The 27,879-nt window shown below is 44.7% G+C and overlaps 1 long non-coding RNA gene across 1 annotated transcript; it reads right to left on the bottom strand.

Annotated features, from left to right (window-relative positions):
- Positions 1 to 21: 21 nt before the first annotated feature.
- Positions 22 to 18,576, bottom strand: LOC146019573 (uncharacterized). The gene is made up of 3 exons (XR_014450609.1): positions 18,532 to 18,576; positions 5,610 to 5,809; positions 22 to 613 (listed from the first exon to the last, which is right to left on the bottom strand). It is a non-coding gene; the product is annotated as an uncharacterized LOC146019573 (long non-coding RNA).
- Between the last annotated feature and the right edge of the window lie 9,303 nt (positions 18,577 to 27,879).

Here is a 27,879-nt window from a genome sequence, read left to right as displayed (position 1 = left end):
AAAAACTGACTTGGTGTAGGATAGGAGAAATAAAAATGAGCATTGAATTTATTTATTAACAGTTTCTTATATAGCGCACACATATTCCTCAGCGCTTTACAGAGAATATTTGAACATCAGTCCCTGCCCCAGTGAAGCTTACAATCTATATTCCCTACCACATGTACACGCACACACAGACATTCTAGGATTAATTTTGTTGGGGGCCAATTAAACTACCAGTATATTTATAGTATAATCGAACCCTTGACCTCAGTGCTGTGACGCAGTAATGCTAACCATTACACCATCCGTACACTTTTAAAACCAGCAATGAGGCTTTAATATAACAACACTGTAGACGTGGGTTTCTCTAGCCCAGTTCATTTTCAACTAAGCTAAAGGAATAAAAAGTCCTTGGAAATATTTAACGGTTTATTTGAACTACAGATGTCTTTTATCTGCGGACAATAAGAGCACAATCATCATAGTGCGGTTCCCTCGGAGAGCTGTTTATTGCTTCAAGGATAACAGAATGCTGAACAGTAACTGTCACTCATCAGGTTCAGAGGATAAAAGCACAACCTCAGGATTATAAAGCTGTCGCGTTTGAGATGCAGTAGTTCATCTTCATCTGTGAAAGGGAAACAAAGGAAACCTTGGACAGTTGTTTGTTTAATACATTCACCTTGTCAACAGAGGAAAATGTAAGCGGATGTCTAAAGGAAAATGTTACATAAAATATCAAAATATTGTTTTTAAAATACCATCTTGAGGAGCATTTGATCATATAGGGGTAAGAAAGTCTGATTCTCACTGCAGTTCAATTATTTTGTATTCAGCTTTATTCATTTTATAAATAGCATAAAACCACTATATAATCATTAATTATATGCTTATGTCCACATCCTGTAACACTGGTTCCTAAATGTTTTTGAATCACAGCATTTTTCAAGGCAACCCTAGGCCAAACATTTCTTATTGAAAAATACATAACCAAATCTTAAATTAATTAAATTGTGTTTATATGGCATCCTTATGGTCAGTTGTGTGGTAAGGATCAGGAATTGCTTCTATTTGTCCACATATGTTATGATTGATGCCTGTTACATTGTCCATAAATAATTTGAATTGGTCTTGGACCATCAACCAAAGGCACCCCTGCGAGTATTTTGGGGCACCCCAGGGTGCCGAGGCACACAGTTTGGGAACCACTGTCCTATGAGCTTCCTTGCAGCCCCAGCACCTTCCTAGTTAGTTTGCATTTTTTCAATCCCGGAATTCGAATGGCTTCCCTAATAATAAAAAAAAGTGCTTGGCCGCCCCACATAATTACCTGCATAGCCGGGCGGGTGCAACAGGGAGCCTGGTGGGGGTGCAGAATGGAGCCGGACTGGGTTGCAGCATGGAGCCTGGCGTGGGTGCAGGGCTTAGCCAGGCGGGCGGAATGCTGGGATCAGTGCCGGGACAGCTACATGGCAGGGGGTGGGCTGAGTGGCCTGCGCAGCAGGATTTGAGGTCAGAGCTTTGCCAGGCAGGAGGAACGCTGGGATCAGTGCCGGGACAGCTACACGGGCGGGGGTTAAGGGTGGGCTGAGCGGCTGTGCAGACTGCACAGCGTGACCTGTGACTAGGTCATGCTGCACATAGCCAAGGATGGAAGAAGCTAGGCAGTGTCTGAGCAAGTGCTTAGATGTTGCCCGACATTAGACTGCGCATCCCAGGATTTAACTCACGGCCATTTTGGGGACAAATCCCGATGGCCACCCTACTGGTAATGCTTGTTTAAAACGCCTGACAAAATGTTGCTGCACATACAGTAGGAGCAAGTTTCATCTTTGCTCCTTTGGCCATGGCTAGCCATGGCTATTCTATTGTTCTCTGCTGCAATACGTATTGTATTGCAGCTGAGAACAATAGAATAGCCATGGCTAGCCATGACCAAAGGAGCAAAGATGAAACTTGCTCGTACTGTAGGTTTCCCAAAATTAATCTCACTGTAGCAGTCAAGTTTAAGTATAAGTTTCTTGATGCACAAAAAGTATTATATTTACAAAGTGAATATTGCAATTCTTTAAAGTATTCACCAGAGCCTATGAAAAGTTATACGCAATCACACCACTTGGTGGAGCAGCTGGATGAATCAGAAGCAGGTTGTCTTCTACATGCTGGACTTGTGGGCAGGTGCATTGTCATGATGGAGAAGAGCAATATGAGTGAAAATAATTGAACAGCGCCTGGAAAAGGTTAGTATACCAGTCACCAGTGATAGTGCGCTTTAGCACAAGTGGTCTGGTGGCCACAAAAACTGCAAGAGTGTGCTTGGTCATCATGTTGCACTCACGTCAGAACATTGGTTGAGGTGGATCACCTACGGGCATGGAGTAGATAGCCTGGCCAGGCCCCAGAGACAGGGGGGTCTAGGGGGACAACTGTGACGGGCCTCACGATTCTGAGCTGCCCCAGAAGCAGACAGGGGTGTAGGGAGGGTGGCTCTGGTGGAGGCGCTGTAAACTTGAAAAGGAGCTTTACCCACTGCTAGGGTTGTCTGGACAGTAAAGCTCCATCTCTGCAGCCCCCACTTGCTCTCATCTCATTCCAGGCCAAAGAAATCACTTGGCATGTGCATGAAAACAGCACAGAATCAGCTCTAGGATCGTTAGGTCTGGCCTGTATGGCAAAGAGGCTGATACACAGCACTTTGCACCTCCCACAGCTCTCAGACTGATGAAGCCTGAATCAGCCCTGCTAGCAAACTGCAAGATCATCTGATCATCACATCTTAAAGCAGGTACACCTGCCTTTCTCTCTGATACCTGCCCCCTCTATCTGTTCCTCTATGTCCCCCTCTCTCTGAGACCTGCCCCATCCCCCCTCTCTCTGATCCTCCTTGTCCCCTTCTCTCTGAGCCCTGCCCCATCCCCTCCTCTCTCTGATCCTCCATGCCCCCTTCTCTCTGAGTTCTGCCCCATGTCCCCAGAGGTGAGGCTGTCTGCACTGGGGGCAGCCATTATATGGTCCTTCTTGCCACAAATACACCACTACACAGCAGCATGTGCTGGGTTGAGAAGAGATACTACAGTAGCTGCTGCTGCCAGGTAGTAGCTGCTGCTGCCTCCATCAGACTTGGGCCCTAGTAAATAGTTGCCCCTTTTCCCTCTCTTGGCACCACTGTCTACGGGGCTCCACTGAGCTGTCAGTTTATCACTACTTGTGCTCTTCCAGGCAGAGTTTAAGTGACCACCATCAACGTCCTGAGCATCCTTCTGTTCTCGAGTCAGCTGATGGGGCACCAGCATATAGAAAACTTGCTTAGGTCAAGCTCCCTAGGTCCATACTTGCAATATTGATTTATTTATTAATCTATGTCAGAGAGTTGGATCCATGTCAGTGAGTCGGGTTGTCAAACAGACATTCAACAATAGCAAATGCATGTTGTCACTATAATAGAGAGCTGTAAGATTTTGTTCCACTTTAACCAATTTCCCCGGATTCCTAACATATAGTATGTAACATGGAAAACAATGAATGAGTGGAATTAATTTAACTGTTATTCTAAATATCTTCATACTTCACAACCAAGTCATGGATAACTTGGTAATAATACCAGTAATGCTATATATATATATATATATATATATATATATATAAATCTGCAAGGGACAGCGCACACTAATGTCAGGCGATTGCAAATCATGCCCTTTAAGTGTGCTTGCTGAGCATATAGTTATGACAATGTGGAAACTGGAACTGTTATAAATAATGGATAGCTGTTATTTGTATACTCTCACTAATACCATAGTATTGTATTATTTCCGTACCTTTCCCTCCCATCCTTTTCTTTGTTTTTTACCCCCACCCCCACAAAAAAAGCCAGTAACAAATGTTTGATTTTTTTACTGTTTTTTTTATTATGTTTCATTTAATTAAAAAAAAGTAAAAAAATAATGTAAAAAAAAAAAATAAAAAAAAAAATATATATATATAGTATCACTTATAAAACCAGCATTTCATTAAACTCACCTGGCATAACACAGTGGAAATGCAATGCACAGCATTTGGGCAAACTTTTTCAATGATGAGTTCTTGCTAAAGTATATATTTAGCTTGTAACCTGGGTCAGGGACCTCTACAAGATGTACTTTGCTACATTAGATATTAAGGATGCGGCCCACTTCTGAATTCTCAGCATGTCATGCTGGTGTTCACATGGAGAATAGTCACAGAGGCATCCCCTGAATTCCAAAAGAGCAGAATGGAACCAGGGAGTACTCTGTAGCAGGCCAGGAAGGAAATCTTGGGAAACAGTACCAGAGCACCAGGCAGAGGATCGTCTATCAAGCGGAGTCGGAACGTTACAAATATTTGGACAGGTAGCAGGATACTACAGATGGTGGAGTACTGGAGTTGAGCCTGATACTCTGAATTTTGCACCAGCGAGACATCAGTACCCACATGTGTGCTGTTACAACTAGCCAGAACAGGCCTGTCCAACCATGGCTCGCCATTTGTAAAACTACAAAACCCAGAATGCCCTTCCACAGTTTGAGAATTCCCTAATAGCAAAACTGTGGCACAGCATGTTGGGATGTGTAGTTTCACAACCATTGGCCAGGCTTGAGCTAGAAGAACCGCAAGTCCACTCTATAGAGCAGGGTGACAGTGTGACCTTCCAGTGAGATATACGATAACCAGAAAGGAACCATACATGCGAACATTGCTTGTTATGAATGAATTCACCGTTTCTGCTAAGGGGCATGTTGTGTACTGTTGTGGGCGTGAACACGTTATGATCTCTAGGAGTTTAACTACCTCCTCTAACATGCCTATCCGTCTCCACCCACATCTATTAAATACACCCCTGTTGTTCAAAGGGGACATGGTTAACAACTGGGTGGTCAAGATGCCGGCATTCAATAAATTGAAGCCGGCATCCTGACTGCCCTCGGAACACCTGCGCTAGAACTCTGAATTGATCAGGATGTTGACGCAAGAATAGCGACAACCCAATAAGTATGCGGGGCAGGTAAGCACATGGATGGCGAGGGCTAGGTTTAGGTGCTACTGGGGTGTTAGTTAGGCTGTGCGGGGGGGGGGTGTTAGGGCTAGGCTATGGGGTTAGGATATGGCCCAAGAAGGGGGGGCAGGGTTAAGGGTATGCACTAGTTAGGTTAGTATACTTAACTGATCCCTGTTGGGGTTCCCTCCATCGGGATGCTGGCATCAGTATTTTGACAACCAGCATCCTGACTGCCAGCCTCCGTATGTATCCCATTAAAAGAGAAGAACATTTCTTCCAACACAAGTGCCCCAAAATGAGGACAATTGGGAGGTATGATGAGGGGATATACCCAAAAACTAATTGTCACAAATATATAACATTAATATAATATACTTTCTTATAGCTTATTTGTTGAAATGCTATTTCTCATGGAACTACAGTATAAGTATCTTTAATGTTATGAAAAGAGTTCAATTAAAATGTTTGGAGAAGTTATGAAGTGAATCAAAGAGACATCCTTATTGCTTAAATCCTTAATACCTAAAATAAATGATAGTTAGTCTTGCCATCAACAAAGCACTTTGGACCAGTCAATTCCCTGTCTTCCATATGACACAAACCACTTTACCTTTAGACGTCTGTAATTAACTGGTCTCATTATCTTCAGAAGATTCTTAATGATTTTTCCTGTACTGCATTAAATTCTCATTGTGGCGTACTTCTCCCAATTCTCGTTGCCTTGACGACAATGCCGGTATCATCATAAAGATTTCAGAAATTACAGACTTCAATGAAGTCGGTGCCGTTCAGCGTGATAGCTGCTCTTAACTGAAGGTCAAAAAGGATTTTTAGGGATCTAAGATTCAAATAGTTATTAATTTATTGTGATCATTAATTTTAGATCTATAACCTTACGGTTTAGCCAGTTCCCATGTGAGTGACAGAATGGAGTACTAATTGATCCTTGTTTAAAAGTAATAAAAACGGTTTTATTGACCAACATAAGAATCTCAAAACCAAAGAGACAGTTCTATGTTTCTTTTACAACTATACTTAATAATTAATGAATGTTGTATTTATAACTGTGCTTAATACACTTTGAAGACTTTCTTACATTTTCACATCACAAAGCCGGCAGTGCTTGCGTATCTCCACTCATCTGTCGTAATCAATACCAGTTAAGGATAGGATCAATCAAACATCAAATTCAAGTTGAAAGACTTAAGCTGGGGACACACAGTGCAATTTGCTCTATCGATTTTTATTATATAGTCAAAATTGCATAGCACATAGTGCAAATCGCACGTGCTATGCAGTACCCGATCCCGATGCGCAGCCAATCGAATGTAGAAACAGACTGTGGAGGACAATCTACTTATAATATCCTTCCTTGCCAGCCAATGCCGGCACCCCACCGGCCGCTGATATCAAATCGATATTGGAGGTCGCCAGATATTTTTATTATTGTATATGTATAGTAGTGTTCATTCAAGCACCCGCCATCTTTAAAAACCCATGCAGTTACTGTACCCTGCCTGGGGTGTCGCTGTCTGCTGTTGTGTTTCTAGCATATCACTGCTGATTTACAGACCACACTGTGCTAGAAGTACTACAGCAGACAGCGACACCCCAGGCTGGGAAGAGGAACTGCATGGGTTTTCAAAGATGTGCTAGAATGAACACTATATATGAAATATTTGTTGATTGGAAGGGAAATTCAACTGGCAATGCAGCAAGCAAGGAGACATTAGAATAAAGAGCATCATATTAGTTTTGCCTACAGTACACACCAACCCTTACTTTCTCTACTGTTTAGCAGCAATGTAACAAGTTCTCCTGGCAACCTGTGCTGGCCCTCCTTTAAGTGTGATGTCATGCACAGTGGGAGGGGTCTCCGGTACTCAGAAACTACTGCAGTCTCAGGAGCCACTGGCTGCAGGATGCCGTTCCATGCACCCTACAAGCCAGATGCATAGGCAATGGGGCAGGAGCCTCTGCACTTGGTGCGGTGCATCCTTTGCCCACACCTAGTTACAGCACTGCTGTTTAGGCCCACACCATCAGCCTTGTGAATTATGTTCATCTTCAAGTACCTGCTATTTACCATCCCACTGGCACTTACTTCAAATTCCTTGAAAATTTTGCTTCCTGGCTTCCTCCCTTTTTTTCTCTTATGACATTCCCTCCAGAACCTTAAGGAATTTTAACATCCCAATCGATATCCCTACAAAATCCCATACCTGCATAACCTATTTTCCCACAATGTAATCATTTATCACTGGTACTATGTCCTCTAGTCCCCATGTGTGTTGTCTTTGAGTAATCCACGACTCCTCCTTCTTCTTAAAACCGCACATTCAGTACTCACAAACCTGCCATTTTGACTATTAACCACTTCCATGTTATCTCCAGAATACTGGAATCTCATCCTAGCTGGCATCACTGACAACCACCTCTCTGCGCTTCAGTCTATCCTCTATGCTGCTACCTGGCTTATCTTCCTTCAATGGTTTCCTCCGCTTTCAGAATCCAATTCAAGGTACTTACCCTCACTTACAAAGCTTGCACTCACTCCTTTCCCATTTACATCTCTGACCTTATTTCCTTTTACACTCCCATTTGTACTAATCACTCCACTAATGCATGCTGCCTCACCTTGATAAAGCTCTAGAAACAGCGAAATGCATCAGCCCAAAATAGTGTAGTTACTGTGCATGATCACACTGAAAAGGAACCTTTCATAAATCAGTAACCAGACCAGTTACCCCCTTGTACATCGGAAACTATGCAGAATACACTCTGGTGCTATTCATTCAAGGGTTTCTCACTTTGTTTAGGTCAAATTGGACTTGGGAGGAATGCCACCTCTCTACAAGCCGGATTACACAAAGAGTCACCCCACCCATACAAGTGGAGCAGCCAATTCTTCTTTCCTCAAAAGGGACACTATCAGAACGGAAACTTCCATTTCTATAAACCTTGGACTAGGCCGATATATCGTGGGAGGGGGGCTAGAATCGCGGGAGGGGGGGCGCAAATCGCAGTAGTGGGGGTGTCGTGAATCGCGGAAGGAGGCGGGGGTTTGCAAATCGTGGGAGGGGGGGAGCAGCGAATCACGGGAGGGGGGTGCGGCGAATCACGGGAGTGGGCACGGGGGTGCCGTGAATCGCGGGAGGCCGCAAATCGCGGGAGGGGGCCGCGGGGGTGTGTGTGTGTGCAGTGTATAGTGGTGGGGTTCGCGAATCGCGGGCCTTGAATCGCGGGAAGTGGGGGTCCGCAAATTGCAGGAGGGGGTTTGTGGGGGTCAGTGAATTGCGGGAGGGGGGGTTGTGGGGGTCCGTGAATCGCGGGGCGCAGGGGGTGCCGTGAATAAAGGGAGGGGGGGCGCTGGGGGCCGCGAATCGCTGGGGGGGGGGTCGTTGCGGGAGGGGGGGTGGGAATCGCAGGAGGGGGGGTCGCAGGGGGCCCGCAAATCGCAGGAGTGGGGGTGCTGTGAATCGCGGGAGGGGGCGGGGTTTGCAAAATGTGGGAGGGGGAGCAGCGAATCACGGGAGGGGGGCGCGGCGAATCACGGGAGGGGCACGGGGGTGCCGTGAATCTCGGGAGGGGGGGTGCAGTGAATAGCGGGGGGGGGGGGCGCGAATCGCGTGAGGGGGCTTGGGTCCGCAAATAGCGGGAGGGGGGCACAGGAGGGACGGGAATCGCTGGAGGGGGGTCACGGGGGGTGCCTCGAATGGTGATAGTCGTGGGGGTCCTGCGAATTGGGGTCCCGCAGGAGAGGGGGGCACTGAATCGCGGGGGTGCTGTGAATCGTGGGGGGGGGGCGCAAATCGCGGGAGGGGGTCCGCGGGGGTTGCCGTGAATAGCGGGAGGTCCACGAATCGTGGGAGGGGGCTTGGGTCCGCAAATCGTGGGAGGGGGGCACGGGGGGGGCTAGAATCGCGCGAGGGGGGCGGGAATCGCGGGAGCGCAAATCGCAGGAGTGCCGTGAATTGCAGGAGGGGGCGGGGGTTTGCAAATCGTGGGAGGGGGAAGCAGTGAATCGCGGGAGGGGGGCGCGGTGAATCACGGGAGGGGGGCGCGGGGGTGACGTGAATCGCGGGAGGGGGGGTCTCGAGGGGCCGCAAATCGCTGGAGGGTGCCTCGAATCATGAGAGTCGTGCGGGGCCCGCGAATCGGGGTCCCGCGTGGGGGGGGAGAATCGCGGAGGTGCCGTGTATCGCGGGGGGGGGGCAAATCGTGGGAGGGGGTCCGTGGGGTGCCGTGAATAGCGGGAGGGGGGGTCCGCGAATTGCGGGAGGGGGCTTGGGCCCGCAAATCGCGGGAGGGGGGCACAGGGGGGCCGCAAATTGCTGGAGGGGGGGGTCGCGGCGAATCGCGGGAGGCCCGCGAATCGCTGGAGGGGGGGTCGCGGGGGTGCCACCCACGAATAGCCCGGGGGGGGGGGGGGGGGGGGTTTGGCGGTGTTGTGAGTGGCCCACAAATTGCGGGAGTAGCCGGTGTCCACCGAATCGTGGGAGGAGGGGGGCCGCGGGGGAACCGCGGGAGGGGGGTCGCGGGTGTCCGGGGGGGGGGGGGGGGGGGTTTGCTGGCAGAGGGGGGGGGGTGTGTGTGCGGGAGTAATGGTTGATGGTGGCTGTGGAGTAATGGTGGATGGTGGGTGTGTACTGTAGCCCTGGCTGGGTGGGGGAGGTGATGTCAAGGGGGTGGGGTGTGTAGAACGTTATACACATAGAACACTTTTCCCTGGGGGGGGCGGGTTTGTGTATCCTGCTGGGCGGGAACGTTATATACACAGGGGATGAGTGATAGATCTGGCTAAATATATAAGAGATCACTGCAATGTTTCAGAACCCGAAACATTGGCATAAATTACCCTTGTGGGTCTGTTTATTTTTGCTGAAATTGGCTGTATGCTGCGAGTGCCTGAACTTCAGTCTGCTTTAGATATATATAGATTTGTATAGAACCGGCACTCCAGTTGAGTATTCAACTGCCCGGTTGTCTTTGTAAGGTAAATGCAGTGGTCCAGGAGGGAGATGTCACCCTATGACAGGCCCAACACAGCATTCCAAGGACTAAACACAGATAGTGAGAAAACTATTTATTAACAACGTTTCCAGACCCTAAGTGAACCACACACTTGACAACGAGACTTAGGGTCTTGAAACGTTGTGTTAATAAATATTTTTCTAAGTCTCGTCGTCAGGTGTGTATACAGTCCTTGGAATGCCGTGTTGGGAGCTTTTTGCCTGTCATAAGGCCCCCATACACTAGGGCGCCCCCGACTTCCCCCTGAGCTTCCCCGGCAGCTCCCCGGGGGAGCTTGATAAGACTGGCACTTGATGTGCCATTTTTTACATGTGATAAATCGTCTCGATTTATCACATGTAAACCCGGGGAGCAGGGGGGGGGGGGGCTGCAGAACAGGGCTGCTGGTGGGGGGCGCTGCTAAGGCAGCGTGCAGGGGACGCTGCGGGGGACAGTGACAGAGCCGGGCAGGGGGAGGCGGGAGCTGTCAGTGCTGGAGAGCTCAGCCAATCAGCGGCCACCCGGTCTTTTGAATATGATTTCTTTCTATTCTCCCGCCGCGCCGACGGTCTCTGCTCTGCGACGCCTGCGGTACCCGCCTGCACTACCTCCGCCGGGAGCCGTCAATGCAGGGGGGGGGGGCGCTGCTAGTAAGACAGGGGGGCTGTATATAAAGATATATCGGATCTGAACATCGTGGGTGCTAAAAAGCACCCATGATGGCTCAGATTCCGATATATCTTATGTTCTGTAGGTCCGACGCCGTGATCCGATCCGATGCGCGTGGGACCGCGCATCAGATCAGATCAGATGTCAAACACATGCGATTTTGGGCCGATTTCACCCGATTTATCAGCCCAAAGGGCCGAAATCGGATGAAATCGGCCGAAAATCGCATAGTGTATGGGGGCCTATAGTGTGAATTGAAGATCCTGTCTTACATACAGCAGCTATCCTGACAGTAAGCACACTCAAGGGCACTCAAGGACAATGTTTCCAAGGGCACATTAGCTATCTCTTGCAGAAAGTGGCTGATAATTGCACTCAGCTGTATGGTGCAATTATCAAATGTCAATGTTTAGAGCAGTTAATGGTAAGATACAACAAAACACTACGGGAGCACTTGTTCAGTAACCAGTATGCTACGTTGCTGGGGTTTGTCCCATTCGAGGTCATATTCCCTGGAAATGAGAAAAACTAATAGTAGAAACATTGGCTACATCTCCCTTTTAGCATTGAACGGCATTCAGATGTTCTTGTACAACTATTTAACACACACACTTGGACTAAAGGTGCCTATACACTAGACACCATACACTAGACGACAAACATTTTGGCGGGGGGGGGGAGCAAGATTCAGAGTTACACCACTGCTGCATACAATATATTGCATGCAATCCTCATGCCTGGGAAGGTCACCGATAGTTCAGGGGGTGATTGAGTGCAACTTTTTGGAAGGGAGAGGTCACACAAGTCTATGGTCACCTGTACACCACACACACAAAAAAACAACCTACCTCAAAAAAATAAAAGTCATAGTTCAGATGTAGCACTGTCACAGGAATTTCTCATCAATTAAAAACAGCGAGTCACTGTCACAGACAGTATCTAACACCGACTCTTTGCAAAGTGTTATCGAATTATCCTCAATTATCAAATTCACGCATACTGTTTTTAAAACTTAAACAAAGCATGAATAACACATTATACATAGTTACCCGAATTGTGACGACATGGAAGAAGTACTGCACATTGGCCTATATTTCAAAACTACTCAAAACCCTTTCTCCTGCTTTTAAACAGCATGAAAATGCTCTATGTATGCCACACAGCCTACAGTGGGGTCCAGTCACTTCTACAATCTAAAGAATAAACAATAGGTTTGCAATGGACGGAGATTATTTCACTGATGGAAGCAGCAATGATAGCTCTGTATCGTAAGGCCTCTATTACAAGCAGCCACCTCCTGCTGCAATAGTGATATGATCTGCTTCCTGGGATGCAGCATTGAAGCTATTACACACAATCGGGCGGTTTGTGGCACAGAGCAAATGGAGGCCATCGTCATCACCACCCCTCCCCGCCCTCAATGGGCTAGCCTGCACATGTGCAAAGTACCGATAAACTATTACTTTGTTGCATGATCGGCCTTCTTTAAACCATGTTTAATGAGAGCAGTGGCGTAACTACTGTAAGGCTGCCCCAGCAGCCGCTTGGGGGAGCAAGCAGCAGCAGGGTCTGTGTGGGCGCCGGCACCTGCTTCACGCATTGACCTGCCGCTGCCCACTGGCTGAGCACTGGAGGAGAGTCAGCCGCAGTGCGGGTGGGGCCATGGCAGAGAGGTCAAATTCCCCCACTGATTCAATTGACTGTAGACAGAGCTGGCTATTGGCTACTGTGTACAGGATGGGCAGGCGGATGGGCATGCTAGGGCGGCCTGGGATGCGTCGGAGCCAAGGCATACAGCAGTGTATTCTGGTCTCTCTTCCTCTCTCCTGCTTCAGCTTCTTCGTTATGCGTGTGATGTCATCACGTCACACACTGGGGAAACATGCTGGAGAGGAGCCTGAAGGGGGGGCGCCACAAACTTTTTGGCAGGGGGGAGCAAAATTTATAGTTACGCCACTGAATGAGAGACAGGGGTTTTTCTGGGCTTTCCTAGGTTTTACAGGGTTCAGTTGAAATTTCTTCAATGTAGTCACAGACAAGTATTGGGGTTTTAGCTGTCATGCCTATCAGTACTATGGGTCATATGCACTAAGCAAGAAAAGTGATAAAATGAAGAGTGATAAACTATCAGCCAATCAGCTCCTACATGTCATGCTACAGCAGGGCTCGACAAACCCCGGTCGCCATGGCGACCAGAGTTTCCTCCCTGGCGACCAGATCCTGTGAGTGGTGTGGCCTGCCCCTTGCCGAGGAGACAGGACAGCGGCAGTGTGTCGCAGCTCCTGCCTATGCTTAGCTTAAGGAGGCCACATACATAGCTGCTGAATGCTTTTAATGTGAGTGACCCCCCGCCCCCTGGCAGCATATCTGTCATTCGGACACCTGACCACCCGCGTCACAGAGATCCTTCAGGTATGTTCGGCAGGTTGAACAGCGGGCGGCGGGGCATGCAGCTGGGCAGAGGGCAGGGTGGGGCGGGCACAGGTAAGCGTCGTGGAACTTGGCGGGTAGCAGTGGGTGCCGACAGAGGGGCAGATGTATTAAGCCTGGAGAAGAGATAAACTGGAGATAAAGTGGAGATAACTTTGAAGAGTTAACGCACCAGCCAATCAGCTGTGTTTGAAATATGACAGTTGGGATCTGATTGGCTGGTGCGTTATCTCCTTCCACTTTATCTCCAGTTTATCTCTTCACCAGGTTTAATACATCTGCCCCAGAATTTGAAAAGGCTCTTTCAAAAGACTGGCAGGCCGCTGATTGGCTGAGAGAACTCTCACTCAATCAGCGGCTGGCCAGTCTTTTGAAAGTGTTTTTTTTCAATTTCTGCTGCTGGACACCCCACTGGAGAAGAGGAACGGACAGCCCAAGGTGAGTATATTTGTTTGTATGCATGTTTGTAAACAAAGTTGTACTTTTCAGGGTGTCTGTGTTTTTTTTTTCCTACATTGGTTATGCTGTAGGACTACAAATCCCAGCAGGCACTTTGTTCCCCTACATGCTGGGACTTGTGGTTCTCCAGCATAATCCAATGTATTTTTACTCTATTTTTTTTAAATATACAATTGTTTTTTTTTTAATACAACTAAACATCTGATTTTTTTTCTGTTTCATATAGCCCTGTTCAGGCCACCCCCCAAACACCAAAGACAGCCATCCAATCATATAATCATGGTACCTACGATTTGCATCCGATAAATCAGGTGATTTATCGGATGCAAATCTATTGTAAAAAAAATGGCACATCAGGAGCAAAATTGGATGCTGGCGAGGGAAGATAAGCAGCGCTCCAGGCCACACTGCCGGCGCCGCTCCCCCTTCACCTCTGCCACAGAAGAGTGCAGCTGTCTGCTACCCTGCTCCGCCGCAACATCCTGCACAGCACAGTCCGGTCTGCCCACTCAAACTGCAGACACCATCTCCAAGTCCTTCTGCGAGGATGGATCATGTGCAGGCCCCACTGACTGCTCCTACTCCATTGCCTGGGGACACAAGCTGGGCTGGGGGGGAGGGGGGGGCAGTTGTAGTATGTCCTTACAACTTATGTGTTTGTCTGCCCTTAGAATTTATCTGTGTGTAGGTGTGCCCAAAAATTGTGTGTGTGTGTGTGTCAGTGTATACCTTGTACAAGTTTTCATTTTTTTTTTTTTGGGGGGGGGGGGGGGGGGGGATTTGTTTGTCTGGCTCCTACACTTTTGTCGTGGCTCCTAGATTTTAGAAAAAATTCTCAAGCCCTGTGCTACAGGCTGTGTTTGAAAAATGACAGGTAGGAGATGATTGGTTGATGGCATCTCACTCATTTTATCACTTTTCAGGGCTTAGCCCATCTCGCCCTCAGTCTAAAATAATGGACATTTGCAAAACGCACATACTTATTGCAGTGTGTATACTTTCAATTTACACATTTTAGAAAGTGTTGTAACAGTGTGAACATCATTTCATTTACATAATGGCCACACAAAAATATTGTAGTTTTATTACTACAATTAAATATCCCACAAAGAGTTGTTCATCTTGGTTTTTGGGGTTCAGGGTGGTGGGATATTTCTGTCAAATATTCATAAGTTATGATTGGCTTACAGTAACATTTCCATGGCAACTGCAGTCCTATGGCATCTGAACACATAGTCCCGCCCCCTGCTCCAACTGCCACCTGAGATGCTGAGAAGCTGCATGGTGCAGACGGTCGGGGACACTCTCCTGGGATATAACCAAATTCTAGGAAAACCTACTGGAGATGACAAACAGCTTCCGCTTCAGGCTAACAAGGTACAAAATGTTACATTTCCTATATCTGAGATTGTACATGTCACTCATTTCACAAACTCAGCCGCTATAACTCTGTGTCTCAGTGTACTGCGGTTAGGTCAATTTACTATCACGTTCTCATGAAAGGGATTAACAGAAACATACAAACACCTCAGCATAAATAGCTTGATTTTCAAAAAGCAGTAATTGAATGAAACCAATCAGCAATTACAGACTAATCCCCAGGAATGTTTGGGAGACTCACTCATGTTGGGGCTCTCTCTCAAAAATCAAACTTCTGGCAATTGTCTATAATGTAGTTGGTTTACAATATGATTACCATAGCACCTGCAGCTATAGGGCACTTGAACACATAGCCCCGCCCCCTGCCATAACTGCCCCATGAGATGCTGGGTGCTGGCCTGGTGCAGGCCAACGGTTACACTCTCCTGGGAGGAATTAGAAAATAAAAGGATTTTATATCAGAAAGGTATTTGTTACTGAGGATATTTCTGCCAATTATTTATAAGTTATGATTGGCTTACAACATGATTACCATGGCAACTGAAGTCCTATGATATCTGAACACATAGTCCCGCCCCCTGCTCCAACTGCCACCTGAGATGCTGAGAAGCTGCATGGGGCAGACGGTCGGTGATACTCTCCTGGGATATAACCAAATTCTAGGAAAACCTACTGGAGATGACAAACAGCTTCCGCTTCAGGCTAACAAGGTACAAAATGTTACATTTCCTATATCTGAGATTGTACATGTCACTCATTTCACAAACTCAGCCGCTATAACTCTGTGTCTCAGTGTACTGCGGTTAGGTCACTTTACTATCACGTTCTCATGAAAGGGATTAATAGAAACATACAAACACCTCAGCATAAATAGCTTTTGTTTATCAAAAAGCAGTAATTGAATGAAACCAATCAGCAATTACAGACTAATCTCCAGGAATGTTTGGGACTTACTCATGTTGGGGCTCTCTCTCAAAAATCAAACTTCTGGCAATTATCTATAATGTAATTGGTTTACAATATGATTACCATAGCACCTGCAGCTATAGGACACTTGAACACATAGCCCCGCCCCCTGCCATAACTGCCCCCTGAGATGCTGGGTGCTGGCCTGGTGCAGGCCAACGGTTACACTCTCCTGGGAGGAGGTAGAAAATAAAAGGATTTTATATCAGAAAGGTATTTGTTACTAAGGATATTTCTGCCAATTATTTATAAGTTATGATTGGCTTACAACATGATTACCATGGCAACTGCAGTCCTATGGTATCTGAACACATAGTCCCGCCCCCTGCTCCAACTGCCACCTGAGATTCTGAGAAGCTGCATGGGGCAGACGGTCGGTGACACTCTCCTGGGATATAACCAAATTCTAGGAAAACCTACTGGAGATGACAAACAGCTTCCGCTTCAGGCTAACAAGGTACAAAATGTTACATTTCCTATATCTGAGATTGTACATGTCACTCATTTCACAAACTCAGCTGCTATAACTCTGTGTCTCAGTGTGATGCGGTTAGGTAAATTTACTATTAGGTTCTCATGAAAGGAATTAATAGAAACATACAAACACCTCAGCATAAATAGCTCTTGTTTATCAAAAAGCAGTAATTGAATTTAATGAATCAGCAATTACAGACTAATCTCCAGGAATGTTGGGGAGACTCACTAATGTTGGGGAGCTCTCTTGAAAATGAACCTCAATTGGCAATGATCTATAAGTTAGTGTGATTACAATATGATTACCATAGCACCTGCAGCTATAGCGCATATGAACACATAGCCCCGCCCCCTGCCATAACTGCCACCTGAGATGCTGGGTGCTGGCCTGGTGCAGGCGGTCGGTTACACTCTCCTGGGAGGAAGCAGAAGCCAAAGAGGGTTTTTTTTTATCAGCAAGGTATATGTTACAGTGACCGCCATACAGCAGTTCCCCTACAGAGCAATATTGCATAGGAAAACTGAATGATAGGGAAACCTACCGTAGAGATGACAATCAGCTTTCCCATTCACGTTACAAAGGTATAACATTAATGTATCTGAGATTTTCCAAAACTCTGCTGCTATTACTCTGTGTCTCACACTCACTCTTATTATCAGTGTATTACAGTTAGGTAAATATACTATAACTGTGTCATTAAATGGATAAATATAAAACCTTAATGAGAGAAGAACAACACCTGGATACTTCCCCATAGGTAGATGTGGGTGGTCAGGGGAATTACTGATGCAAGATAGAGAGCACAGAATCATCATGGTCCCACCCCTGCTGCACAGTGCTGCAAATAAAGGCCCTGTAAATGCCAAGATTGATCTCCCAATATCATCCCAATATCAATCATTTACCCTGACCACTCATATATAATACGTTCTTTCCCAGAGGCGTATTCATTGGTGTTCTGGTCAGCACACGTTTATAAAAGTACAATCACACCACTTACACTCGGCCTGCCCTAGTACGCCCTCCGCCCACATATCACGGTAAAATTAGATCAAACTAAACAAACTGCATGCGCCCGCTTTTCTGGCCATACACAGTTAATACGCAGTTATTAACAAACTTATTGTTGGGGCATGAAGCCCACGGTCATCTTCGTCTGATGTTTCACCTCGGCGCAGACCACCTACAAATAATACGTTCTTTCCCTGGGGCGTATTAGTTTGTGTTCTGGTCAGCGCACGTTTTAATATGCACAATCACACCTCTGAAACTACTTGGCCTGCCCTAATACGCCATCCGTACCTCTCATCCGGGTAAAAGGAGGTAAAAAGAAAACCTGGATGCGCCCGCTTTTCTGGCCATACACAGGCAGAGTGACGTCCCGCAGCTTACACTATGTAAAGTAGTGTAGCAACTCACTCTGCACCTGCCCCAAATCACCTGCAGAGTACAACAAGCAGAAGAGAATTGGGAACTTCTTGCAAGAGCGGACACCATCTGCCAAACTAGACGCTACGCAGCAAAGTGAATATAAAGGCCAACGTTAAACTGGATTATTGAAAGAGCCAAGCCACTGTAAGTTAACCAGCACATCATTATTAAGTAAATCGGTAAGTTTTTTCTACCGTATTCACCCCAACCTATGATATTGAAAATAACTTGATTGCATCTATATTTCAGGGTAAAAATGTATCAGACAGGCTTGCAGAAGGGCCCAGATTCTACTGAGACCAAGGCCTAAATCTTGAACTCATGCAGGGGGTAAGTGTTCACCAGAAAGGCCGGAGATGGCGTCTCCCCCTTCTATAAAACTATTCTAGTCCTTTAAATGTAGAGAGAATGCAATCATCATGACAAAGATCTTCCAGGATCTTCATTGTTGAGATTGCATTTTTTTACTACTAACCAAATCTTTAATCCATCTCAGCGCTCTAAATCCTCAGGTGACACATCTGGGATTACGTGGAAGTCTGGCAAAGCCCGAAAAAAAAGGTGAGACTGTAGCTAACATGTAAAATTTTGCTAGCGAACACCGAATTTCTGTTAGGAAGCCCCAAAAGACGGTAAGTGCATTTTGGCAAATTTAATATTAAACGTATTCTTAGTTTTCTTCTATTTGAAATGCATTGCATTCACTTACGTATTTACTTTTTTTCATAACGAATAAGTAACCGGAGAGCTGCTGTACCCCCGATAGAAGAGAAATGTGCCTGGAAAGCCGCAATCTCCTTTCTGGCCTGGTAGAAAACGGTGACCTGCTGGTGAGAGGTACATTTGCCTTATTTTTTCATCAAAACACTGTTATAACCCATACAACAGAGTGCCCCTGGGGCCATGGGGGTTATATAGAGGGTAAATATTTGTTACTCTCTATAAATATATTTGTACTAAAAGTATAATAAAACCACAAAAACCTATCATATACGACAGTAACAACATATTTTCGTGCACACTCAAATAATTATAATTTTTTTGCATAAACACAAACATAAAAGCACACAATACGGCCGTTGATTAATACCTTATTATCGGCAAGACATTCGTCGCCAGTTAATAACAAACTTATTGTTGGGGCATGAAGCCCACGGTCATCTTCGTCTGATATTTCACCTCGGCGCAGACCACCTACAAATAATACGTTCTTTCCCTGTGGCGTATTAGTTTGTGTTCTGGTCAGCGCACGTTTTAATATGCACAATCACACCTCTGAAACTACTCGGCCTGCCCTAATACGCCATCCGTACCTCTGAAAGGAGGTTAAAAAAAAAATGGATGCGCCCGCTTTTCTGGCCATACACAGGCAGAGTGACGTCCCGCAGCTTACACTATGTAAAGTAGTGTAGCAACTCACTCTGCACCTGCCCCAAATCACCTGCAGAGTACAACAAGCAGAAGAGATTTGGGAACGTCTTGCAAGAGCGGAAACCATCTCCCAAACTAGACGCTACGCAGCAAAGTGAATATAAAGGCCAACGTTGAACTGGATTATTGAAAGAGCCAAGCCACTGTAAGTTAACCAGCACATCATTAAGTAAATCGGTAAGTTTTTTCTACCGTATTCACCACAACCTATGATATTGAAAATAACTTGATTGCATCTATATTTCAGGGTAAAAATGTATCAGACAGGCTTGCAGAAGGGCCCGGATTCTACTGAGACCAAGTCCTAAATCTTGAACTCATGCAGGGGGTAAGTGTTCATCAGAAAGGCCGGAGATGGTGTCTCTCCCTTCTATAAAACTATTCTAGTCCTTTAAATGTAGAGAGAATGCAATCATCATGACAAAGATCGTCCAGGATCTTCATTGTTGAGATTGCATTGTTTTCTACTAACCAAATCTTTAATCCATCTCAGCGCTCTAAATCCTCAGGTGACACATCTGGGATTACGTGAAAGTTTGGCACAGCCCGAAAAAAAAGGTAAGACTGTAGCTAACATGTAAAACTTTGCTAAAGAACACCGAATTTCTGTTAGGAGTCCCCAAAAGATGGTAAGTGCATTTTGGCAAATTCAATTTTAATCGTATTCTTTCTTTTCTTCTATTACAAATGTATTGCATTCACTTACGTATTTACTTTTCTTCATAACGAATAGGTAACCGGAGAGCTGTTGTACCCCCGATAGAAGAGAAATGTGCCTGGAAAGCCGCAATCTCCTTTCTGGCCTGGTAGAAAATGGTGACCTGCTGGTGAGAGGTACATTTGCCTTATTTTTTAATTAAAACACTGTTATAACCCATACAACAGAGTGCCCCCGGGGCCATGGGGGCTATATAGAGGGTAAATATTTGTTACTCTCTATAAATATATTTGTACTAAAACTATAATAAAACCACAAAAACCTATCCTATACGACAGTAACAACCTATTTTCGTGCACACTCAAATAATTATAATTTTTTTTGCATAAACACAAACATAAAAGCACACAATATGGCCATTGATTAATACCTCAATATCGGCGAGACATTCGTCGCCAGTTAATAACAAATTTATTGTTGGGGCATGAAGCCCACGGTCATCTTCGTCTGATATTTCACCTCGGCGCACACCACCTACAAATAATACGTTCTTTCCCTGGGGCGTATTAGTTTGTGTTCTGGTCAGCGCACGTTTTAATATGCACAATCACACCTCTGAAACTACTCGGCCTGCCCTAATACGCCATCCGTCCTCTCATCCCGGTAAAAGAAGGTAAAAAAAAAAAACTGGATGCGCCCGCTTTTCTGGCCATACACAGGCAGAGTGACGTCCCGCAGCTTACACTATGTAAATTAGTGTAGCAACTCACTCTGCACCTGCCCCAAATCACCTGCAGAGTACAACAAGCAGAAGAGAATTGGGAACTTCTTGCAAGAGCGGACACCATCTGCCAAACTAGACGCTACGCAGCAAAGTGAATATAAAGGCCAACGTTAAACTGGATTATTGAAAGAGCCAAGCCACTGTAAGTTAACCAGCACATCATTATTAAGTAAATCGGTAAGTTTTTTCTACCGTATTCACCCCAACCTATGATATTGAAAATAACTTGATTGCATCTATATTTCAGGGTAAAAATGTATCAGACAGGCTTGCAGAAGGGCCCAGATTCTACTGAGACCAAGGCCTAAATCTTGAACTCATGCAGGGGGTAAATGTTCACCAGAAAGGCCGGAGATGGCGTCTCCCCCTTCTATAAAACTATTCTAGTCCTTTAAATGTAGAGAGAATGCAATCATCATGACAAAGATCTTCCAGGATCTTCATTGTTGAGATTGCATTTTTTTACTACTAACCAAATCTTTAATCCATCTCAGCGCTCTAAATCCTCAGGTGACACATCTGGGATTACGTGGAAGTCTGGCAAAGCCCGAAAAAAAAGGTGAGACTGTAGCTAACATGTAAAATTTTGCTAGCGAACACCGAATTTCTGTTAGGAAGCCCCAAAAGACGGTAAGTGCATTTTGGCAAATTTAATATTAAACGTATTCTTAGTTTTCTTCTATTTGAAATGCATTGCATTCACTTACGTATTTACTTTTTTTCATAACGAATAAGTAACCGGAGAGCTGCTGTACCCCCGATAGAAGAGAAATGTGCCTGGAAAGCCGCAATCTCCTTTCTGGCCTGGTAGAAAACGGTGACCTGCTGGTGAGAGGTACATTTGCCTTATTTTTTCATCAAAACACTGTTATAACCCATACAACAGAGTGCCCCTGGGGCCATGGGGGTTATATAGAGGGTAAATATTTGTTACTCTCTATAAATATATTTGTACTAAAAGTATAATAAAACCACAAAAACCTATCATATACGACAGTAACAACATATTTTCGTGCACACTCAAATAATTATAATTTTTTTGCATAAACACAAACATAAAAGCACACAATACGGCCGTTGATTAATACCTTATTATCGGCAAGACATTCGTCGCCAGTTAATAACAAACTTATTGTTGGGGCATGAAGCCCACGGTCATCTTCGTCTGATATTTCACCTCGGCGCAGACCACCTACAAATAATACGTTCTTTCCCTGGGGCATATTAGTTTGTGTTCTGGTCAGCGCACGTTTTAATATGCACAATCACACCTCTGAAACTACTCGGCCTGCCCTAATACGCCATCCGTACCTCTGAAAGGAGGTTAAAAAAAAAATGGATGCGCCCGCTTTTCTGGCCATACACAGGCAGAGTGACGTCCCGCAGCTTACACTATGTAAAGTAGTGTAGCAACTCACTCTGCACCTGCCCCAAATCACCTGCAGAGTACAACAAGCAGAAGAGATTTGGGAACGTCTTGCAAGAGCGGAAACCATCTCCCAAACTAGACGCTACGCAGCAAAGTGAATATAAAGGCCAACGTTGAACTGGATTATTGAAAGAGCCAAGCCACTGTAAGTTAACCAGCACATCATTAAGTAAATCGGTAAGTTTTTTCTACCGTATTCACCACAACCTATGATATTGAAAATAACTTGATTGCATCTATATTTCAGGGTAAAAATGTATCAGACAGGCTTGCAGAAGGGCCCGGATTCTACTGAGACCAAGTCCTAAATCTTGAACTCATGCAGGGGGTAAGTGTTCATCAGAAAGGCCGGAGATGGTGTCTCCCCCTTCTATAAAACTATTCTAGTCCTTTAAATGTAGAGAGAATGCAATCATCATGACAAAGATCGTCCAGGATCTTCATTGTTGAGATTGCATTGTTTTCTACTAACCAAATCTTTAATCCATCTCAGCGCTCTAAATCCTCAGGTGACACATCTGGGATTACGTGAAAGTTTGGCACAGCCCGAAAAAAAAGGTAAGACTGTAGCTAACATGTAAAACTTTGCTAAAGAACACCGAATTTCTGTTAGGAGTCCCCAAAAGATGGTAAGTGCATTTTGGCAAATTCAATTTTAATCGTATTCTTTCTTTTCTTCTATTACAAATGTATTGCATTCACTTACGTATTTACTTTTCTTCATAACGAATAGGTAACCGGAGAGCTGTTGTACCCCCGATAGAAGAGAAATGTGCCTGGAAAGCCGCAATCTCCTTTCTGGCCTGGTAGAAAATGGTGACCTGCTGGTGAGAGGTACATTTGCCTTATTTTTTAATTAAAACACTGTTATAACCCATACAACAGAGTGCCCCCGGGGCCATGGGGGCTATATAGAGGGTAAATATTTGTTACTCTCTATAAATATATTTGTACTAAAACTATAATAAAACCACAAAAACCTATCCTATACGACAGTAACAACCTATTTTCGTGCACACTCAAATAATTATAATTTTTTTTGCATAAACACAAACATAAAAGCACACAATATGGCCATTGATTAATACCTCAATATCGGCGAGACATTCGTCGCCAGTTAATAACAAATTTATTGTTGGGGCATGAAGCCCACGGTCATCTTCGTCTGATATTTCACCTCGGCGCACACCACCTACAAATAATACGTTCTTTCCCTGGGGCGTATTAGTTTGTGTTCTGGTCAGCGCACGTTTTAATATGCACAATCACACCTCTGAAACTACTCGGCCTGCCCTAATACGCCATCCGTCCTCTCATCCCGGTAAAAGAAGGTAAAAAAAAAAAACTGGATGCGCCCGCTTTTCTGGCCATACACAGGCAGAGTGACGTCCCGCAGCTTACACTATGTAAATTAGTGTAGCAACTCACTCTGCACCTGCCCCAAATCACCTGCAGAGTACAACAAGCAGAAGAGATTTGGGAACGTCTTGCAAGAGCGGACACCATCTCCCAAACTAGACGCTACGCAGCAAAGTGAATATAAAGGCCAACGTTGAACTGGATTATTGAAAGAGCCAAGCCACTGTAAGTTAACCAGCACATCATTATTAAGTAAATCGGTAAGTTTTTTCTACCGTATTCACCACAACCTATGATATTGAAAATAACTTGATTGCATCTATATTTCAGGGTAAAAATGTATCAGACAGGCTTGCAGAAGGGCCCGGATTCTACTGAGACCAAGGCCTAAATCTTGAACTCATGCAGGGGGTAAGTGTTCACAAGACAGGCCGGAGATGGCGTCTCCCCCTTCTATAAAACTATTCTAGTCCTTTAAATGTAGAGAGAATGCAATCATCATGACAAAGATCTTCCAGGATCTTCATTGTTGAGATTGCATTTTTTTACTACTAACCAAATCTTTAATCCATCTCAGCGCTCTAAATCCTCAGGTGACACATCTGGGATCACGTGGAAGTTTGGTAAAGCCCCAAAAAAAAGGTGAGACTGTAGCTAACATGTAAAATTTTGCTAGAGTACACCGAATATCTGTTAGGAAGCCCCAAAAGACGGTAAGTGCATTTTGGCAAATTCAATATTAAAAGTATTCTTAGTTTTCTTCTATTTGAAATGCATTGCATTCACTTACGTATTTACTTTTCTTCATAACGAATAGGTAACCGGAGAGCTGCTGTACCCCCGATAGAAGAGAAATGTGCCTGGAAAGCTGCAATCTCCTTTCTGGCCTGGTAGAAAACGGTGACCTGCTGGTGAGAGGTACATTTGCCTTATTTTTTAATCCATACACTGTTATAACCCATACAAAGGAGTGGCCCTGGGGCAATGGGGGATATATTGAGGGTAACTATTTGTTACTCTCTACAAATGTATTTGTACTAAAAGTATAATAAAACCACAAAAACCTATCCTATACGACAGTAACAACATATTTTCGTGCACACTCAAATAATTATAATTTTTTTTGCATAAACACAAACATAAAAGCACACAATACGGCCATTGATTAATACCTCAATATCGGCGGGACATTCGCCGCCAGTTAATAAAAAAATTATTGTTGGGGCATGAAGCCCGCGGTCATCTTCGTCTGATATTTCACCTTGGCGCAGACCACCTACAAATAATACGTTCTTTCCCTGGGGCGTATTAGTTTGTGTTCCGGTCAGCGCACGTTTTAATATGCACAATCACACCTCTGAAAATACTCGGCCTGCCCTAATACGCCATCCGTCCTCTCATCCGGGTAAAAGGAGGTAAAAAAAAAAAAAATGGATGCGCCCACTTTTCTGGCCATTCACAGGCAGAGTGATGTCCCGCAGCTTACACTATGTAAAGTAGTGTAGCAACTCACTCTGCACCTGCCCCAAATCACCTGCAGAGTACAACAAGCAGAAGAGATTTGGGAACGTCTTGCAAGAGCGGACACCATCTCCCAAACTAGACGCTACGCAGCAAAGTGTATATAAAGGCCAACGTTGAACTGGATTATTGAAAGAGCCAAGCCACTGTAAGTTAACCAGCACATCATTATTAAGTAAATCAGTAAGTTTTTTCTACCGTATTCACCACAACCTATGATATTGAAAATAACTTGATTGCATCTATATTTCAGGGTAAAAATGTATCAGACAGGCTTGCAGAAGGGCCCGGATTCTACTGAGACCAAGGCCTAAATCTTGAACTCATGCAGGGGGTAAGTGTTCACCAGAAAGGCCGGAGATGGCGTCTCCCCCTTCTATAAAACTATTCTAGTCCTTTAAATGTAGAGAGAATGCAATCACCATAACAAAGATCTTCCAGGATCTTCATTGTTGAGATTGCATTTTTTTACTACTAACCAAATCTTTAATCCATCTCAGCGCTCTAAATCCTCAGGTGACACATCTGGGATTACGTGGAAGTTTGGCACAGCCCGAAAAAAAAGGTGAGACTGTAGCTAACATGTAAAATTTTGCTAAAGAACACCAAATTTCTGTTAGGAAGCCCCAAAAGACGGTAAGTGCATTTTGGCAAATTCAATTTTAATCGTATTCTTTCTTTTCTTCTATTACAACTGTATTGCATTCACTTACGTATTTACTTTTCTTCATAACGAATAGGTAACCGGAGAGCTGCTGTACCCCCGATAGAAGAGAAATGTGCCTGGAAAGCCGCAATCTCCTTTCTGGCCTGGTAGAAAACGGTGACCTTCTGGTGAGAGGTACATTTGCCTTATTTTTTCATCAAAACACTGTTATAACCCATACAACAGAGTGCCCCTGGGGCCATGGAAGTTATATAGAGGGTAACTATTTGTTACTCTCTATAAATATATTTGTACTAAAAGTATAATAAAACCACAAAAACCTATCCTATATGACAGTAACAACCCATTTTCGTGCACACTCAAATAATTATTAATTTTTTGCATAAACACAAACATAAAAGCACACAATACGGCCATTGATTAATACCTCAATATTGGCGAGACATTCGTCGCCAGTTAGTAACAAATTTATTGTTGGGGCATGAAGCCCACGGTCATCTTCGTCTGATATTTCACCTCGGCGCAGACCACCTACAAATAATACGTTCTTTCCCTGGGGCGTATTAGTTTGTGTTCTGGTCAGCGCACGTTTTAATATGCACAATCACACCTCTGAAACTACTCGTCCTGCCCTAATACGCCATCCGTCCTCTCATCCGGGTAAAAGGAGGTAAAAAAAAAAACCTGGATGCGCCCGCTTTTCTGGCCATACAAAGGCAGAGTGACGTCCCGCAGCTTACACTATGTAAAGTAGTGTAGCAACTCACTCTGCACCTGCCCCAAATCACCTGCAGAGTACAACAACCAGAAGAGATTTGGGAACGTCTTGCAAGAGCGGACACCATCTCCCAAACTAGACGCTACGCAGCAAAGTGAATATAAAGGCCAACGTTGAACTGGATTATTGAATGAGCCAAGCCACTGTAAGTTAACCAGCACATCATTATTAAGTAAATCGGTAAGTTTTTTCTACCGTATTCACCACAATCTATGATATTGAAAATAACTTGATTGCATCTATATTTCAGGGTAAAAATGTATCAGACAGGCTTGCAGAAGGGCCCGGATTCTACTGAGACCAAGGCCTAAATCTTGAACTCATGCAGGGGGTAAGTGTTCACCAGAAAGGCCGGAGATGGCGTCTCCCCCTTCTATAAAACTATTCTAGTCCTTTAAATGTAGAGAGAATGCAATCACCATTACAAAGATCTTCCAGGATCTTCATTGTTGAGATTGCATTTTTTTACTACTAACCAAATCTTTAATCCATCTCAGCGCTCTAAATCCTCAGGTGACACATCTGGGATCACGTGGAAGTTTGGCAAAGCCCGGAAAAAAAGGTGAGACTGTAGCTAACATGTAAATTTTTGCTAAAGAACACCGAATTTCTGTTAGGAAGCCCCAAAAGACGGTAAGTGCATTTTGGCAAATTCAATATTAAACGTATTCTTCCTTTTCTTCTATTACAAATGTATTGCATTCACTTACGTATTTACTTTTCTTCATAACGAATAGGTAACCGGAGAGCTGCTTTACCCCCGATAGAAGAGAAATGTGCCTGGAAAGCCGCAATCTCCTTTCTGGCCTGGTAGAAAACGGTGACCTGCTGGTGAGAGGTACATTTGCCTTATTAGTTCATCAAAACACTGTTATAACCCATACAACAGAGTGCTCCTGGGGCCATGGGGGTTATATAGAGGGTAACTATTTGTTACTCTCTATAAATATATTTGTACTAAAACTATAATAAAACCACAAAAACCTATCCTATACGACGTTAACAACATATTTTCGTGCACACTTAAATAATTATTAATTTTTTGCATAAACACAAACATAAAAGCACACAATACGGCCATTGATTAATACCTCAATATCGGCAAGACATTCGTCGCCAGTTAATAACAAATTTATTGTTGGGGCATGAAGCCCACGGTCATCTTCGTCTGATATTTCACCTCGGCGCAGACCACCTACAAATAATACGTTCTTTCCCTGGTGCGTATTAGTTTGTGTTCTGGTCAGCGCACGTTTTAATATGCACAATCACACCTCTGACACTACTCGGCCTGCCCTAATACGCCATCCGTCCTCTCATCCGGTTAAAAGGAGGTAAAAAAAAAAACCTGGATGCGCCCGCTTTTCTGGCCATACACAGGCAGAGTGACGTCCCGCTGCTTACACTATGTAAAGTAGTGTAGCAACTCA

Source organism: Crinia signifera, chromosome 7 (genome assembly GCF_055691185.1).
Source record: "Crinia signifera chromosome 7, ASM5569118v1, whole genome shotgun sequence".
In the NCBI taxonomy this organism is placed as follows: domain Eukaryota; kingdom Metazoa; phylum Chordata; class Amphibia; order Anura; family Myobatrachidae; genus Crinia; species Crinia signifera.
The sequence above is the reverse complement of the archived record's forward strand: the minus strand, read 5'-3'. Positions and strand labels throughout refer to the sequence as shown.